This window comes from Taeniopygia guttata, chromosome 6 (assembly GCF_048771995.1).
Source record: "Taeniopygia guttata chromosome 6, bTaeGut7.mat, whole genome shotgun sequence".
Taxonomy (NCBI): domain Eukaryota; kingdom Metazoa; phylum Chordata; class Aves; order Passeriformes; family Estrildidae; genus Taeniopygia; species Taeniopygia guttata.
Genome location: NC_133031.1, coordinates 860583 through 878818, shown reverse-complemented (window position 1 = coordinate 878818; position 18236 = coordinate 860583). Strand labels below are relative to the sequence as shown.

The 18236-nt window shown below is 39.6% G+C and overlaps 1 long non-coding RNA gene across 1 annotated transcript in view; it reads right to left on the bottom strand.

Annotated features, from left to right (window-relative positions):
• Window positions 1-2996: 2996 nt before the first annotated feature.
• The window catches only part of LOC140684401 (uncharacterized), a 129429-nt gene continuing 114189 nt past the window's right edge, over window positions 2997-18236 (bottom strand). Inside the window, exon 3 of the long non-coding RNA XR_012056623.1 lies at window positions 2997-5108. This is a non-coding gene — a long non-coding RNA (uncharacterized lncRNA). The remainder of the gene's footprint in view (window positions 5109-18236) is intronic.

The window sequence follows — 18236 nt, the reverse complement described above, 5'->3', positions numbered from 1 at the left end:
GGCAGGTTCAAAAGATGCCCTCCACCCCCGGGGGCATTGGGCCATCCTGATATCCTTTGTGCCTTGAGACCTCCTCTCCCATACCTGGTTGGTGGCATCCCTATCCCTTGCCCCCGACCCTCCCCCAGGTAAAAGAGAGGGGAACCACGAAGTCCGAAGAGTTATGATGGAGTAGTGATTGGATTCAGAGGTCTGCAGGGGAGTTTTGCTTGGAGCTGTTGCTACATTCAGAGGCCTGTGGGCCAGAATAAAAACTCTGGATTAAAACCCTCCATCAGAACTGACTCCTTTCCTTCACCATAAGGCTTAAAAACTTCAGCTGCGGGAAACCTGAGGAGCGGACCCTCTGTAAGGGAAGCTCCATCCTGCTGCCACCTGGGCTCCAGCATGTCTGGGTTTGTCTCCATGCGTCCAGCTGCCACATCCAGCTAGCCAAAAGTGTCTCTGGGGTGAAACACCACAGTTGCCACCACTTGGTGCAGCAGCAGGGCCAGACAAGCCAAGGTACATCCCGTTCCCAATCTTGGTAACTCCAGTACTGGGGTACAATCTAGAAAGAGCAAAGCTCACAGATAATATATTTCTAGCTACAGGCACGTGTGTTAAGTAGCTATGTATATTGATCCCATAAAAATGATCACAGCATTGTTTTATTTTTCAGGAACAGGAGGTTTAAAACTGTCCTGTAGTAGATGATTGAAAAACTGTTTACTGCCTTCTTAACTCCCAGCTTCATATCCACAAAGCCGATTTTTAATATTGTCCTGCATAAAGAAAAATAATTTCTAAATTAACATTAAAAGCTTTTTAAAGTGCTTTAGAGAATCTATATTGATGAACTGCTTTGCAGCTGCTAGAGGTGCTGTCAAAAATTTAAATGTTACTTGTTTGTTTTTTTTGGTTTTTTTTCTGTAGCTAGAACACTTAGTTCCAGAAACATAATTTTGAAGACACTTGTACTCTATGTGACCTTGACTTTGAGGCTTTGCTGGTAGATAATTTTATGCCACCTAGCTAAGTCTTCTTGTATCATAATTATTCTATCACGTAGGATCTCAAATGAAATTAATGAAATACAATCAATGCAAGACAAGAGCTATGAGAATCAGTATAACTTTCCCTGTGATCATTTCCTTTCACTAATATTTACTTCCATCACTTAAACTCCAATATCAGGTATCTAAAGAAATAAATAAAATCAGGGAAATGAAGTTCAATGTGCAAATATTTTGATTAAATGCTGTCTTTGGTTTCAGATTTTTCACTGGAAGTTCATCACAGTCCTCTGTAGCCAAGAAAGAAATAAACTGAAACTAGTGAAGAGAAAAAATAGAGAAGATAAATTAGTCTGGAAATTAACAAAAGCAAGTTCTATCTGCCTGATTGGTCTCAGACAAATAGGAGAAAGAATATAACTCAAATGCAATGGAGTTCTTCCTCAAGGCTTGCATAACTTAAAGCTGTTAAATGTGATTATCTGTAGAAACATGAGCACACCAAATACTGATAGTTGGATTTGATTGCTAAGAAGAGGAAAATGCAGGAACTGCAAAGCAAAGATGATGTTTTCAGAACTCTGTCCCCATGAGTCAGAGATGTTATTAAGTGATTATTTTTTCTGTTTTTTGTCTTCCCACTGCTCTGCACTCAGACCCCCAAGTCTCAGTAGAAGTACTAACACCCCACCAGGTCTGCCTCACTAAGAAGCACCTACTTTATTTTCCTGTATTTATTGTAAAAAAAGAAGTAAATAATCTGAGGAGCAAGAGCTATGAAAACCTTCAATGGAAACAAAATGGAATGTCTGCTGTATGTGCCATTAGTTTTGAGCAAAGGGAGGGATTAAAATTTTTCTATCACACATCGTTATATGTGTATATGATAATTTGTGCAAGTAAAATTGCAGTATATTTTATAATTATAAACTGTTAAGATATACTCTTATAAGAAGTTTTTAAAACACACAAGCCAGCAATGGGGATTGCAACACAACGTTGAAACAACCTGGATAAAGGAGGGAGGGCTTCATTTACAAGCAAATGAACATGGACAGCACGAAAATGGATCATCCATCAAGGTGGTCCGAAGAGCACCGGGACGTTAAATACATGATAAATATCCAAGATTGAGATAGCCAGAGCTATCAGGGAGATACATCTCAATACCGAATTCAGGGAATGGGATCTTGGGTGTTCATCACTCTCCAGACATGTATTGTTCAGCCTGCCACAGAGAAAAGAACACGTGAATATGTGCAGTCCAAAAAGGAAGAAAAGGGACTCTGCTTCGGGCAAGAAAAATCACACAAAAATCGGTCAGATAGGACAGTCAGTGTGAAGCATAGAGGACCCTCTGCTGCAGCAGTCAAATCTGTGTCTCACCCAGCGCCAATGCCAGGGTTCATCTCTGACCCTTTTTATAGTGGCTTTTTGTTGTTATTGTTAAATGTATATTGAGAACATTTAATAAATTTTCTTTAATTAATAAATTGGAGCTTTCATTTATAACATACATCACCACTGGATTCACTTAAAACTCATTAAGCACATCCACTCAGGGATAAGTATTAAAAGTGGCTCAGACCACAGCCTCTTAAGATGGAATCGCTCCCATCAAGCCACTACTGGCTGGCAGTGTGTGGCAGCTCTCCAAATGACCCATTTTCCTGCTGTTTAAGCCCATGCCTGATGGCTCAGTCTCTTGGACACTAGAGGAGAGAGGCAAGCAGAGGACAGACATTCCTCCCTGCATGGATTCAAATACACCCTCAGGTTTAGGCTCAGCTCAGCCAAGTTCCTTATGAGCAGCTGCATGACACAACATGCCAGTAGATGCAGCACATTGCCCGGTCATGTCATGCAACAGAGTAACTCCGCAGCTGCCCCCAGTCACACCAGGATTCCATCTATCTGGGATAAAAGCAACAACAAAGATGAAAGAAAAGGAAGAAAAGCCATCAAGCTATCGCAGTCTTACTTGAATTTAAGTAGCTGCTAAGTCTCAGCAATTCAAGTCACTTCCCTTTGTAATGTTACATTCAGCATCTCAGGACCTAGGATCTAGGTGATAAAGGAAAAAATTCCCTTTGAGTGCACAATTACTTGAAGAATAGCCTAAAAACCTCTCCTGAAGGAAGTGTTTGTAAACTATGCCCTGTGCAAATGTTGGTAAAGTTTTAGCAAATTACTATTCCAGAAAATGTAAATGTTCTCTAAAGAGTTGCCTAATTTTAAGATTAACTCAAAGCCACTGAAGTGTAAAATGCGGGACCTGTGAATTTAGCTGAAGTGCTGTAGCTCCATAGCATCTTCCCCATGGAAGAGATGCACAAACAGCCACAGTGGCTCTACCTTCCCTAAGAAGATGAAAGGAATAGCCCTGTTAAGGAGGAAATCATCAAGGCCACTGCGGATCTCTCAAGGTCACCAGCCTCTCTCTGCTACACATCAAGAGCTTACCTTAGGCCTCTCCAGTTGTACCAGATGTCAAGCACTACTGCATCTTTGCTTTGAGAAGATCTGATTTTCAACCTAGACTTTCCAAACATGAGCCATATCTGCCCATTATATAATTGCCAAGTGAAACAAATTAATTTCAACATGTAAAATTCAACCAATTTAACAGCTGTCTACATAGAAACATATTATTGACCTTAGCCATATTTGATGATGATGGCTTGCAAAACCTGTTTGATTTTGGACATCACCTCTTACAGTTTGTCAAGCATCACTGTTTCTGTGTCAGTTTTATAAACCTCAAATAGGAGTCCACTGTATTTTGTTCTTCAAAATGCTTCAAACTCTTTCAGAGTAGAACACTAACAATTTCTATGTCTCTTTTAGATACTTTCTGAACATTTATTGCATTCTGTTACTGTGTGAAACAGGTGTTTCCAGACCAGCCTAAGATTCGTTCTCTTAAGTTCAGGGGAAAAAAGTTTGCAGTACAAGCTTCACTGTATAAATCTGAGTTTTAAAAATGTTATTTAGGAATGTTCTTATCACCACCTAGAGAAATCTCTCTAGCTTAGTCATTAAGTGTTCTCCAAGGAGCTGAGAGGAGACACAGCCAGGACAGCTGACCCCAACTGACCCAAGGGATATCCCAGACCATGTGGGGCCATGCTCAGCACACAGAGTTGGGGGGAGGACACCTGCCAGTCCATGGGAAGTGGGGAATTAATTCCTTGTTTCATTTTCCTGTATGTGCAGCTGTTGCTTTACCTGTTAAACTGTCTGTATCTCAGCACCTGAGATTTCTCACTGTTATGCCTCCAATTCTGTCCCCATCCCGCTGGGAGGGAATGAATGAGCAGCCACGTGGGCCTGATCCGCTGAAACCAGGACAAGGAGTAAGTGTTTTTACATCTGAAGATGTTCGTTTAGAAAACACCAGTAGCTAATATTTACTGATGTGAACTGCCTTTATCCTAGCAGTTTGCATTAAGATTACACATTCATTTCTGCTATACCTGTTGTTCCTTAGATGTAAATATAAATATATAATGTAACAGGAAGACTGCATTTTCTATACTGCACGGTTTTCTTTTGTATTTTGAAGATAAAGTTAATTTTATTTGTTGAATCTAATGAGATCTGGAAAGTGTACTGAGAAGTGAAAGTTTACTTGTGTAGTTGCTAAGCAACAGGCTCATACATGAGCTGACTGATCATTCCATATAGGACTTTTCCTATCAGCAAATCACCTAGCTGAAGGCAAAGGCCCTCCTGGTTTCCTCTTTCAGTTTTGCAACTAAAAGTATTGTCCTAGTTTAGGGCAAATCTGGGAGAAAACCCCTGGAAGGAGCCCCCAGAAAACAAACACCCATGGCCCCTCCCCCCTACCTGGTTCGGGAAGAATTTTCTCGGAGAGGAGTGGAAAAGAATCTGTTTATTTAACAAATAAAACACTCCCCAGCACCAAAACAATTAACAACACCAGATGACAAAAAAACTCTTTCACCACTCTGAAGAGATGAACAAATCCAGAAAGTCTCTCTTGGGAATGATCACCCAGGTTTGGACGCTCGGGATTGGTATCCGGCACTGGGGATGGCTGCTGCAGATCACAAAACGCAGGCTCCTGGTGTTCCTTGGTGTTTCCCAGGTCTGGAGGAGGTTAGAATGATATTCAGGAAAGGAAAAAGGGAAAAAAATCGGACTGTTCAGCTAAACTAACTAACAAGCAAAAGCAAAACCAAAAGCAGAAGCAGGAGCAAGACCAAGCAAGCAAGCAAAGCAAAAGCCAGACAGCCAGCACTAGTCTTTTCTAGACAGCAGACCATGGGGGGAGGTGAACCAGCTGATAACAAGGCAAAACAAACCTTCACTTTCAGAGTCAGTTCTGAAAGCACAGAACAGAATATCAAACGTAAACAGAACACATGACTGGGGATACAAGCACCATAATATCGCCCTGGGACAAGTATTTAACAATATTTAGAATACCTGGGACACGCCAAAGATTTTTATTATTTCTGTCCTAGCTATTTAAAACAATCTGACAGCTTTCCCAAGCAGCAGCATCTATTTCAGACTGCAGGGCACATTCCTGGGCATCATCCAATAAAGGAGCTCCTCTGAAGCCACTGATCTAGAGTAAACAGACACTCCCAGGTAACTCTTGAGGAAATAATACAATAAACATTGCCTGGCCTCCAAAGCAGTGATTCACCCTTAGAGCACAACTGTCTCTACAATAGCTAAAGCAAAGATTTTGTTTTCAAACCTAAGACCATTCACAACACTAGGTCTGTCAGCAGTGTGCAAGGCTTGCAGTCAGCGACATGGTCACCTCTAGCAGGATAAAACTTCTCTAACTTCAGAGGTATTCAAGAAGGATAGTTAAAATGCTATCCTTCTATCCACTATCAGAGATAAAGACAGACAGTCATGGAAAGCCAGGGTCTGATTAGTTTGCTTTATTCACCTGCACAAGAAGAATCAATTGAAGAATACATGGCTAAATCAATTTTGTCTAAGTCACTAGATGGTCCTTCTCTGGGCCACTGTACACCACATAAAATGCTAAATGAAACTTTTTCTGAATATTAAATGCCCTAACTTTGTCAACCCAACCCCAAAACAAATAAAATAAGTAAACTTAACTTTCCAGAATATATTGAAGTTGCAGGCATTTGCACAATGCTGTAAGGCAACTACAAATAAGCAGCCATATAACATCAAATCATTCTTACTTTTCTTTGTGGAAGGAGTTCTCAGTTTTGTGGCACCAAGCCAGAAGTGCCCCTCTCCTCCCTGCTCCTCAGTGTTACCCCAATATTATGTTCTCATAAATGCAAAGGGACATTACCAAGGTCACCCTAAGCATGCAGCAGCACACACCCAGCAGGAAGCCTACCCTCTGCAAGTGTTAACCAAGTGCTCCTCGGGTGCAGCCCCATCTGCATCCAGTGCTAATTAATATTTCCAGTGGTGATCTGCATTTGGTCAAAGACATTGCATAGAAAGGAGCTTCAGGTATCCAGAAGAGAGTAATAAAGGGGGTGAAAAGCTTTCAGGAACAATAAAATGTGAAAACAGACAAGACCTAAACAAAAATCTTGGCATGGATTAATTCAATACATTTCTTTCCATATTTAGTGAGAAAGGGAGCCTCATTTCATTTTTAGATGGAGACATGGCTTTGCAAGGCACGAGTTCAAAGTCTGTATCTAAATTTTGCAGCTAGTATCAATAGTTTTGGGAAGTTGGGAAAAGCATAACTAACATGAGACTGGAATCAACATTCTGCAGCCCTCTTCTGGTTGAAGTCGTTCCATGACTTAAAAACCACAATCTTCTCCAAATAGTCTAATTTTGCAAGGATAATTGCACTTGTTGTTGACACTAATTATCCATTTCTGATTCCCAAGATAGTTTCTTTTCTTCATAAACTGTAATAGAATAGACTATGTAAAAGCAATAGAATGTGCATAGTTTGCCCACTACAAAAGCCATAAATATCAGACTACTAACTGCAATATTACTGTTGTGCTACTCTGAATGGAGAGTGAAAGAGAGCTTTCTTTGGTATTTTAAATAAAAGATAAATAAATTCACACCAAACTATATTCTTCCATTCACCCAACTTAAGGACAATTTCAGCTTACTTTAATTTTTTTATTCTCCTACAGACCATTTTGTCCTTCATCATTTTGTGTTGGATTTCTGCACTCCTATTTCTCCTATTTCTTTGAGGAAAGTCAACAGTGTGGCACAAGACTCACCTTTTCTCTCATTATATAATGAAAAGACATTATGACTCCTTTCTCTTTTAGCTCTAAGTAGCTGCAGGTAATAGGTGAGTCATCAGTTTAATACCATTATGTTAAAACAATGACATTACACTGCACTGTAATTGTTGACATTTTTCTACAATACAAAATCTAGAAGCTTCACTCAAATTAATATTCACTTGCTTGAACCAGATAAAGATATTGGACAGTATTATACAGTAATGCTAAATCATTCCAAAAAAGTTAACCCACTAATGATCACTGCTGTAAATATCCATTCTAAGATACTCAGCAGATAACAAAGAGCTGCAAAACAGCCCAGTTAGGTCCTGATAGTGCTTCCCACACCAGCTATTGCAATTAAACCACCACTTAGTAAGACAACATTTGAATACTTAGGCACAGATAATACAGGGTATTGTAAAGCATTGGGTGGCATGATCATCATCATATTTTTGGAGGGTTTTTATTGGAAGTGCTACACTGGAAAAGGAAACCTAATTGATTAGGATATATGGGTGTCATGACTCACTTGTCAGCATGCAAGATGGACTGGAAGAACTACAGGAATATAAGAAGTCAATTTTCTTGCTAGAAATTAGAGTTAAAAGTTTAGGACAAAATCTTAGCTTGAGTACAGCAACAGCAGGAAAAAGAAATCACATATAAGCAGAAACTTTGCACTTTCCTATTCAGGTCAAATCACTTCTACAGAACACACTTTCCTTTCATCCATGAAAATTAACACACAAATAGAGGGCAGCACACACAATCCCCCCAACACCAGGTTTTACATGCTGTGACTCATTTCAAGGCCACCGAAAAGAACCACAGAAAAATGTGATTGTCAGGAAGGCTTGCAGGGGTTGTAGAGCCAAGGAATTATGCAGGTGCCAGCAGGTGAGTGGTGCAGGTGGCCCTCAAAATTGCAGCCTCAGGAAGCTCAGGGATCTGACAGGGGAGCACAGGTTTTCTCCAAATTCAATTTGTCCATTTTCATAGTCTGTATCAGCGAAGATAAAAGGTTAATCATACCACTGTATTTACTGAAAAATCTTTATGTGTCATTTATTTAGTGCCTGCATTATTTATACTGGCTTAGCATATGCAGAACATGTCCACTGTCTAAGAGGCATAAAGAGCAGTACAACAATGTTCATTAATTCTGTCCAATAACCCAGTCAGACCATGCTTTGTGTCCTTGTGTAACGCATACAAATGAGGCTGGAGACTGGAAAAAGTAAGTACAGAAGTCTGACAGGGAGCCAAAATCATTCTCTGCAATCCAAACTCTTACATGTTTAATTTACTCTTATGTGTAAATCACGTGCGACCCAGAGTCCACTTTGTAGAGAGGAAGGTGGAGGGGGGGAAACTTCCAGGAATTTTGAGTTCCTATGTATAAAATAACTGAAGATTTTTCCATGTACTTACCTCAACATTTTCCTCTAACTTCCAAGGACTGGTAGTTACTTCAGTGTAGGTAGTTTGACTTCAAAACTCTTTTCACAAAAATTACTATATACTGCTACTTTACTGTATTTAAATCCCTATTAATTGAGTTAGGAACATCTCCATAAAATTACAGCATTAAATTTTTATAATTCATATTTTAAGAAAATAAAGACAGCAGGTCCTAAGATCACTTTACTGTGACAAATTGTCTCTTTCTGCTCCCTTGAAATTGGCCTGTGAGACTTATCAAATCCCCAGCTTTTTTAGTGCTAGAAGAATTTATTTAAAAGTGCACACTGTCGTTATATACTTACAGAGAGGTATATTTTAGGATTATGCAAGTGCTTGATAGATAATTGGTTCTGTCTTTTTGCAGCATCTTAAGTTTTCCACGGAAACAGAAAGATTAAAACTGAAAAAAAATCTGAGTAATCTTTATAAAACAACAGTAGGAGTGAATACAACTTCTAATTAAATGAATGTGGATTTTTTTTTTTTTAAATATCACTGGTGTCTATGGGTTTGTAAGGCTCACAATAAGCAATGTGGACCTCTGCCAGTAAATAGCACAATCCTAAATGTGGGATTATTACACCTTAGAGTTTGCTGTGATTCCCCTTGCTCAGCTTGGCCAGAGGGAGCTGGCAAAATAAGGGACAGGAATGATGGTCTAGCACAGAAAATAAAAACTTTAATAATGAAAATAACAAACGTGGAAACCGCAGAGTACAGAGACTAGAACCAAAGACCCATGGGTGTGGCAAATGCAGCCAGGTATAGGGGCAAAGGTCAAATGATGAATGTGAACTAGGAACATGACCTTATTTGAACTAGGCATTGAGCCAACTGAGAATAAGAACTAGAAACTTGACCATAGGATGGTTCTATTAGCATACTACTAATTCCCAGGACCTCAGTCTTCCCAATGTGTCCTGGTCAGGTCCCCCCTCCCCTCAGTACCCTGCCTCCCATGGTCTGTGCCAAAGTCTTCTGCAAACGCAACTGAGGCAGAAATCTCAGCTGGATCCCATATGGGATGTTACAGCAACAGGTCCCTGGCTCTCACAAATCAACTACAAAACCACAGCAGGACTAGCATGAGGCTTTCACAAGGTATCACTGCCCTTGTGCCCAAGGGGATGGCAACCAAGCACTCCCAGAGCCGGCTGCCCTGGCAGCACTGAGGATCCTTCTGAGAAGTGACACCTTTCAGCTCCATGGCACAGATACATTCCTCAGATACAGCACTACAACTTGGCCTGAAGCAAGGTACCAGATCAGACCTCTTCCCCTCCTACAGGTACAGAACAACTGGGGAATCTCCCCCCCTGCTTGCTCAGCAGAAACAGTACTCTCAGATTGTCAAGTACATAAATCCTGCCTAGAGCACTGGCCTGCTTTAGAGAACTTACCTCCTTCATCCCTTGTACAGTTTCTGCAAAAATGAAGCCCTTGCCTAATAACAAGTTTTTAAGCAAGGAATGAGTGTCCCTTGTTCCTACACAACTCATCATTCATACAGGCAGGTGGCTGATCTGTGGGGATAGGGAGGAGTGTGCTAAAACCATCCTGGAACATCAGCCAGTCAGCTCCTGGTGGCTTTCTCTGACTGTGCTATTTATGTGCAGCTTCCTACAGAGATGGGAAAAAACATCATTCCAGCCACTGAGTCCATCTCCATAAAGACACAGATACGCTCTGATCTCCTGCTCAAATTTCCCCCAGATATATGTCTTTATAGTATTGATTCATCTTAAAAGTATTGACTGTGCAAGTAGGCATGTTGACACTCTATTAAAAAGGAGAAACATTCAAATCTTAGGAAATAAGGTAAAATTTTAAGGAGCTGTAAAACATGTAAGTCTGAAAATTATTTTTGTCCAGATAAAAATTAATCAGAAAAATTCTGTAGCAAAAATTACAATAATTGGATGATGTAATAAGAATACTTCTGTCAATGTAACTCAATCTTTTTTTTTTTTTTTTTTTAGGAGTATAAATTATTTACAAAAGATAATTTTGAACAGACATCTTTAAAATTGTCTCATTTCAAAAAATGCTACTAGGATTTCCAGGAGTCGATTTTACTGCACAGAAAGAACTACTCCATTGTAGGCTAACAAACACTTGAAAATACCTCATAGGAAGTGGAATATCCTTACAATCCATAAATGGACTCCATAAGGATTTAGCAAGAATGTAACATACCTAGATTGTTAAATATAGCAATAGAAAAAGATGAAAAAGACATTCTGGCACATTTAGTATTCTTTATGTAACAGATTACACTTGTGTTACCACTGGGCTCCAAAGGGAGTGTCAGAAGGATTGTGCACTCTAAAAATTGAGTAGATAACAGTTTGCTTGGTGGTCTTAGCACTTTTCATTAAAGCTTCCCAAGAGCTTCCATGTGCTGGAACAGCCATGTGAACTTGATAGATGTACATTAATTCTGCCTTACCCTGGGCATCCAATTCACCTTGGAGCGCAAGGAAGCCCTTTCACCTCCTGTCCCACCCACCCTCCTGTCCTCATGGGTTGCACACATCAGCCTGGGAACTGGAAGCCTCAGCATAAAGCAGTCATAAAGGGCAGTACAGAGACAGTGTTTGTCAAAGGGGACTCTGTCATCTCTAAAACTCCAGAACTCACTGGCTGATAGAGAAGGTCTGGAGATATTAGCAGCATGGAGCTTTCAAAGACGAGCACTGAGCCCTAGAATTAATAACTAAAATTAATTATAATATTGGGTCCTACAAATGTTTAAATAACTAACTACTGTAATTAGACATTTATTAAGTATTTTATTATTGACTTTAACTATTATCAACACACAGTAAAATGACATCCCTAATCAGCACTACAGAGGAATAATGACCTGAAGAGGAACATGGATCTGTAGTTTCTTTTGCCTGTATTTGACAGGCAGCAGAGTAAATAGTCATTTTCCCTGGCACTTCAGCTGCATCAACAATCTATTTGAAAAAAATAGTTTAATTGAGTCCTCTTTATGCCAAAAGAAAGTGCAAACCAAAAGCAATCTAGTTACTGTGATTTGACGGAAGCTGGAACGTTTGCTCAGTATTGTAAGGAAACTGCTTACTAGCCCAGGCTGTGCTGCTGCACAGAGACCTTTCTGCATGGAGAAGCATAAGGAAAACCCAGTGTGGGAAGGATGCCCAGAAAAAAGAGCAACTGACACCTGCTGGAGCTGAGGTGCCCCTCTGTACTTCCCACTTTCCTGCCTGAGAAATGCTGTTTCTGCTGGGCTTGCACGATATCTGACACAAAGTAGACAGTGCGTTGCCACATGCTTGAAACAATACCTTCCAAGGTTAAAAAATAACAGAGACATTGAATTTTGTAAATAAACACCCCGACAGATTCTCAAAGCTACTGTGTTCAGCAGTGTATTGGTACCCACAAATGTGCTTTCCTGGATGCTATCAAACTGCCAGTGTCCTGTACAAATTTCATTAAGTTTTACTCTTCTGTAGTATCACCACCACCACCTCTATTACCTCTTTTTGAACATACTAAGATGCCACTGAGTATTATTATCACTTTGAGACCTCTAAACACCATTTGTGAGCAATGAGTGTTGAATGATTGATATCCCCTGGCTACAGCAGTCAACAATGGTTCAAGTCACACCAGAAGTTCAGAATCAGCTATTGATGGCTAGGTTTTTTTTTTTGTTAGTCTGCATACAGATATTTTTCCAATTGGAACAGCTGGAATCTCACCAGTTGCCAAGTAATGTTGCATAGTTCCCTCTGTGAAGGCAAAACTGCATTTGCAAGTGTTTGTTAACCTTTTTACCACTCCTCCCTCTAGCACAGAACTAGGCTAGTTAGTTGTGGTAACTTTTGCTTTGCTATTATTCTTGTCTGATATTGGGAGCACGTTTTACATGTTACAAATCAATTACAGTTTAGTAGAAGTATATGTGAATTTCCCACTTAATACTCCCAGTGCAAAAGTCCATTTAAAAAGTCTTTTTTTGAGGGAAGGCAATCACCTCCAACATGGTAACACTTTCAACAATCCCCTCACTCATCATCTAGGATGTTTTCCATGGTCAGTACATTTCCTAGCAAGCGAGTAATGAGTAATAAGCAATTTATTAACCTTCATTATCAAAGTAACACTGAAAAGTCTAATATCATTACATTTGATTTGATAAAAAAGTCCTACATTTCTGATCCATATAATAAAAGGGATCATAGGTTCTGATTTTGCCCATATTTCAGTTTAACCCAACTATTTATGTCAGACTATATTTTATTTTATTTCATTGCATTTCATTTCATTTCATTTCATTTCATTTCATTTCATTTCATTTCATTTCATTTCATTTCATGCCTTGTTCTTAAAGACTTTTCATTCCTTTCTCTTTTCTTTACCTCCCCAGCTCACAGAAAAAGCAGATCTGAAATCTTCCTTCAGGATTAACCTCTGTCAAGCTGTAAACACAAAACACTTCTAAAAAAACCACTAAGCCATTCAAAAACACAGTACTATAAAACAAACGAAAAGGCATTCACTGAAGAGGATGTATTAAGGAAATTCTCATGGAGGCAGTTTGTGTCAAGTAAATAGAGAGGATTTTTTTCAGAGTTACTGTTTCTGTTCCTCTGCAGCAAGATTTTCAAGAACTAACATTTGTCAAGTGGATGTATTCCCTTTTCAAATCCCGTGCCAAGTGCCCTAAATTAGCATCAATCGTAACCCCTTTAAAACAAACAGCAAGTGGGACAAGAGCAAAGGAGCGCACACAGTGTTCCCCACTCAGACCCCTATTCCCTATCATCTTTTGTTGACACCAGTACACTCCCAAAGCTATTAATTGAATGGATACATTCATCTGGAGATGAGAAAAGAGCCTGCAGTGACAAAGAAGGAGTAGGGCTGTCACAGCCATGGTGTGTAGTGGGAACAGGTGGAAATCACTGTCTGGCTTCAATGAAACACCTGCTGCACCATGAAGCAAGGTGTTAGGACTACAGCAACTGGACAGATTGGCTGAGAATACTGTTGTAAAATATTTTGAGAAAATAAGAAGCAACCTGACAGAGATGTAGCAGGGTCTTGTGCACATACCTTCATAACTACTAAATTAAATTTCATTTCAGGAAAACTAATACTGAAAATTACCATCAAAGGTACTAAATACCATTGTCAGCAAAAACAAAAAAAACCCACATAACTGTGGCATCATTTTATTTTGTTTTCATTTAAAGGAGAAAATAGACCTTTCAATGTCATTAAATCAGAAATCACTCAGTTCATCCTCCCTCCTGAAATCAACTACTCACAGAGTACTGCCCCTTCCTCCAGCCAGCCCTCATAGCCAGACTTATTATTCCCTCGTTTGCATTACCAGTGCGCTAAGCTCAGATAGTGTGGGAATCCAGGGCTTCCCTCTGGCTGCCATGGAGGGCCTGGGACCCTGGCAGGGGGTCAGGAACCCCCCTGTACAAGCCCCAAGAGACACTGTCTGTGATCTCTGTCCATGGAAAAGAGTTTTCAATCTTACAGGGTGAATTACAAGCTCTTAGTGTTTGATATAAGTAATAATTAAATGTGGCACGGGTGCAAAAGTAAAATTTTAGGATTCTAGATTAGGGGTCCAAAGGGGACAAGATGGAGGGAATTGGGTGTGCCTTGTCCTTTTTCTTCATGCCCTTTTTCTTCATGCCCTCCATGTTTCACTGCAGTGTTGGCATTTTTCTGTTGGTTCAGGCTGGGGACACACTGTCCAACGTAGGTGACAGATATTGGCACGTTATTGTAAATCCAGCACAGGTAGTTTCTGGTATTTAATGTTTGTACCATCCCACTGAGGGCAGAGCCCCACACGCTGCCCTGCAGGACAGAGCTGCGGCAGGGCAGCAGAACATGTTAGAGATAAACAGAATAAACAACCTTGAAACCAGCACAGACGGGGCAGAAAGACAGAGACTTTTTACAATCTCGGAATCATCAATACCACAGATTCCGACAAGATAGGAGGCTTTAATGCAGCACATAAACGCTGTGATGGGGCTCCAATCACGCTAAAACAAGTGTTCAATTCTCTGCATGCAGTTCTGGATAGCAGGAGAAAGCAAAGGGAACAGCAATCACCAGAAACCCTTTGGAATATTTCTGTTACCATGCTGCTTGTAACCCTTTACTCACTGTATGACTACACAGGTTATACAGTGTATGACCAATTCTGGACAGTTATTCTTCCACATCTGTGGGAGGAAAATACAGGAAAATACACTTTTCCTGCAAAGTGCAGACTGTGCAGATATGGCTCAGGCTGTAGCTTTGAATTCATCAGGTCTCCCATGAAGAGGAATATCTTGCCAGTCTGATGTGGCATCTAAACCTAGACACAGAACCTGATTTTCAAGTTATGAATCTGGTACTTTCAACAGGGTGAATATTTTCAAAAGCATGATAATAAATGTGGGCTGAGGAAGCAGTGTCTCTTCCTTTAATGGATTTGTATCATGAAAGAAATTCAAATACATTAAAAATAAGTTTGTTACTGAGAGAGATAATGAGCTGATCAACAGCATAAAAATAAGATATTGCAGCAGAAATGTTCTCAATGCAGGAAGGAAAAAAGGAGGGAAAATCCTTCAACATAGTGTAAAGAATATATCAATCAACACAATAAGAGATTAACAGTGGGAGGGGGGAAACAGGAAATTTGGTACTCCAGCAGAAATAAAAATGTCCATAATGATTAATACTTTGGATACTTACTGTCCCTAATATTCCCACATTTATGTGTTTTGGCAGAATGCAATGCAAGGAAAGCGCAATTCAGCACCAAGATCTACACATAAGGAGGAGGATTAAAAACAAACAAACAAACAAACCACAAAAACACGTCAGACACAGCCAGGATGCCAAGATAACAAAAGAACTGTTGGTGGGAAGAAATCTTAAAAAAATTGTTTTTAAGAAAAGCAAAAATAACCCCTCCCCTCAAAAGCCAAATCATGCTGTTTCTATTGGCACTGCAACAGCAACATTTCAATTATTCACAGAGGGAATCAGGATAAGGCTGAACTGCAGCCAGCATTAGAAATTTAGTCTCATCCCATGAGGACATATCAATGTGATGTTATTACACATTATATGTTCTATATACCCTCATTCTTAATGAAAAAATACCTAGGGATGCTACTAGAAGCAAGCACTGATCATTAAAAAAAAAATACTTAGGGATGCTACTAGAAGCAAGCACTGATCATTAAGTGAATCAATTTGACATTTCCAACCAAAATTCTCAGTGCACCAGCTGCCAGCTTATGAACTGCTTTAAATACCTAGCAGGGTGTTGTCTCTATGAGCTTGTCTGTAAACTAGTTTCTGTGATGGGCAATTTTGTGGCACTCAGTTTTCTGAGAGTATCTACTGTAGGAACGAATCACAACTCTTCAGATGATTTACTCATTTGACCTTGCAGTTGTGTTTTGTCTTAGCCACTGAAATGCTTCAAACACAACCACTTAGAGTACCAAAGAAACAGCTGCAGAATTAAAATTCTATTTATTCCATAGTGATTTCTCAGTGGATCACCACTTGCAAACACAGTTCATACGAATAAAGCTCTTCTCCAAATTCTACTGCAACTTTAAAAGGACATAAATCATCAAAATTATCGTTAAAAAAAAAAAAAAAAAAAAGGAACAGCAAACATGAGCATGGTCAGATTAAATATTTTTTCTTGACATTTTATGAATACCCTTAGGCATCATTTACCCGTCTATTGTTTAACAATATGAAAGGATATTTGGGGATTCCTTAGACTAGATACAGACTCAGTGCCAGTCAAGTGATATTCAGATGTTTATTTAAATCTTACTGTATCTCATGAGGAAAATCAGTAATTTTTAAGGGTCACTGTATGATTAAATTAGATTTGACAAATTCTTCCTTCACACTCCAATTTCCTACAATTAATGACAATTCTGATAACAAGTGTTGTGACTATTGGAAAAAATAATTTCAATTTCAGTTGAAGCAAGGTGCATTACTAACCTAGCAAAACTAATTAATTTTGCTCCAAGCATTCTTTACTGAGATGCTTGTTTTGAGCAATTTGAAGTTTAATGAACCAGCTTCAAGCAGGGGAAATGCAGCATTAATGAAAGGAAAATAACTTGCTTTTTGGTTTGTTTTGACAAGTCCTTGTTTTGGCCTTAAGATGGGTTATTTGAACGTAATTCGGTTCTGGTGTTTGTGTGCCTCTTGAGCAGTGAAGGCTGCAGCTGGGAGTGCCTACTTGGTTTCTCTCCTTCCCCCTACAGGAAAGAGAAACCAACCTTTCTGTTACCTTACAGCCCGTAAGACTATCTAATAAATAACTTTATTTATCAGCCCTACAGACTAACAGAATCGGGGAACACAAACAGAGCATGTGGGAAAAGAAACAGAGAGAAACCATTCCAACCATTCCTCTTCAAGTATCCCTCCATCAGCTGAACAGCATCTTCTCTCTCAAAGCCTCCTCCACTGAAGACAACATTACAGAAATTCTACTCAAGATGCTACCAAGATCCACCTTTACAGTGAAACTCAACCAGGCACTTTTACCCTTGTCCTCTTAAGAGCATGAGAACTTTGGACCAAGTCAAACCAGCTGAACTCCTACAAATAAAGGCCAAGTCTTCCATGAGTCCTGTAAAAAACATTAGAAACTTTAACAAAACTAGATCAACCTAGTCATGGTCTGGACTGTGATCTTCCATTTGAGTATGAGGATACTGATACTCCTCATAGGCCTTGCTGGGTACTGAATGACATCTTATGATACTGAAAAATAAAGCACTTTGAGATAACCTCTTTGGTATATCTCAGTGGTACCAGGAGAATTTACAATAGTAGGTGCCATACAGGCTCAATCTTCTATGTAGAAATCTGGAGGGTTATGTCTCGTCATGCAAGGGACATAATTTTTACTATGAATGTTTCAGACATCAGGATACCTGCAGGATCAAAGCTTTAACATCAAACTCTGTTCTCAAGAGAAATCTTCATCTCAAAGAGAAATACTCAGATTATACAAGTTGAAGTAATTGTAACAAGGAAATAGAGGTCTATAACATACTAAAGTAAAAATTCACAGATTTTCACCTTCTACAGAGCACTTTCAAAAAGACATTATTACTGATGCTCAAGAAAAGTACTTGCAATCTGATGAAAATGGAAGTACACTAACCCTTTACACCTTTCAATATCTTTGCAGTGGTAGAGTCAATACCAGTGGGTTTAGTGTTCAGCAGTATTACTGGCTAAAGCCACACAACAGGCTTATGTAGTGAAGAGTTAGTGTCACAGCCAAGACAAATTACCTCCTCTCTAACTTTCCCTCACAGGACAGAGACAGAAGTGGGCTTTGCTACTTCAGCAAGCACACTGCAGTGATAAGGAGACAGAAGGCACATTATGAAATAGTGATGTCCTGGGTACTCACAGAGACTCAGCCTTGACCCCTGACTCCACAGCGACTCCTTGGTTATTCTCTCCTTTTTAGCAG